The sequence below is a fragment of the Hibiscus syriacus genome, unplaced genomic scaffold (assembly GCF_006381635.1).
Source record: "Hibiscus syriacus cultivar Baekdansim isolate YM2019G1 unplaced genomic scaffold, ASM638163v2 tig00002193_pilon, whole genome shotgun sequence".
NCBI lineage: Eukaryota > Viridiplantae > Streptophyta > Magnoliopsida > Malvales > Malvaceae > Hibiscus > Hibiscus syriacus.
Window position 1 is genome coordinate 2,093,589 of NW_024061914.1, and position 1,290 is coordinate 2,094,878.

General features: G+C 34.5%; 1 non-coding gene across 1 annotated transcript; it reads right to left on the reverse strand.

Annotated features, from left to right (window-relative positions):
• Window positions 1-964: 964 nt before the first annotated feature.
• LOC120138269 lies at window positions 965-1,071 on the reverse strand. Its single transcript, XR_005517510.1, has one exon. It is a non-coding gene; the product is annotated as a small nucleolar RNA R71 (small nucleolar RNA).
• Between the last annotated feature and the right edge of the window lie 219 nt (window positions 1,072-1,290).

Genomic DNA, 1,290 nt, shown 5'->3' on the forward strand with positions numbered 1-1,290 from the left:
ATTGAGAGAGGAAAACATGTTAAGTTAATGTTAGACGAGTCAATCTTATTGTTATAGAATCGTTAATTGCATGATTGAGTTTAACAATACCATAATCTTTATCTTGAATTGGTTCATTTCTTCCATTTCCACTCATTTGATTCCCTTAATTCTTTCATATCTTTATTCACATATTTATTTTAGTTATTATATTTTTATTGCTTTGTTCCCAGCATCATCTACACAAATATGTTATTTTACTTACTTATGTTATAGTCATTATTTGAGTAATAATAGTCTCTGTGGATACGATACTCGATGTATTAATTTTATCCACTTTATTACTTGATATGATAATGTTTGCATTCACTTTTTTGTTATATTATTCGAAACATCAAGGTTTTTGGTGCCATTACCGTGAACTAGTGCCAATACTTTTAGAATTGTGTTTTTATCTCTATTTTATAAATAGATTTTAATATATTATTATCGGAGATTAACTCAAAGCAATAGAGGTTTATCAACATCAACAGGAGCAATTAAGACATAATGTTGGATTGATGCCTCATTTGCAAAATATTTTGATGCTGTCAGGTTTTCAAAATATTGATGACATAAATAGGCTAATCCGAGAACATGTTGTTTCCACATTGGACGAATTAAATCCTAGCATTGTTCGTCCTGTCATCCATGATACCCACTTTTAAACTGAAGTCGGTGATGTTCCAAATGCTACAATCAATGGGGCGATATAGTGGTATACATTGAGGATCTTCGAGCACACTTGAGAGAATTTATGGAAGTGTGTGACTCATTTATACAACAAGGAGTTCCATAAAAGGCCTTGAAGCTGAAATTATTTCCATAATTGCTTCGCGATAAAGCCAAGGCGTGGCTCAATTCGCTGCCACCTGGTGGTATTGCATCATGGAATGAACTTTCCCAAAAGTTCTTGCTGGGATTCAAACCTCCCAACATGAATGCTATATTGAGGAATGAAATCATATATTTCAAGCAAATGGATGATGAGAACTTGTACGAAGCATAGGAGAGGTTTAAAGACTTGTTGTGGAAATGTCTGATGCATGGTTTCCACAATTGGACGCAAATGGAGATTTTCTACAATGGACTTAACATGCAAACAAGGATGGTTGTAGATGCTTCTATCAATGGAGCATTGTTGGATATGTTCTACAACGAAGCATTTGATATCTTGGAGATGATTTCCAACAATGACTCCCAATACCCCACTACAAGGAGTATGTTGGGTAGACGCGTTGCTGTAGCGATGGAGAACGATGCTCTGATCAT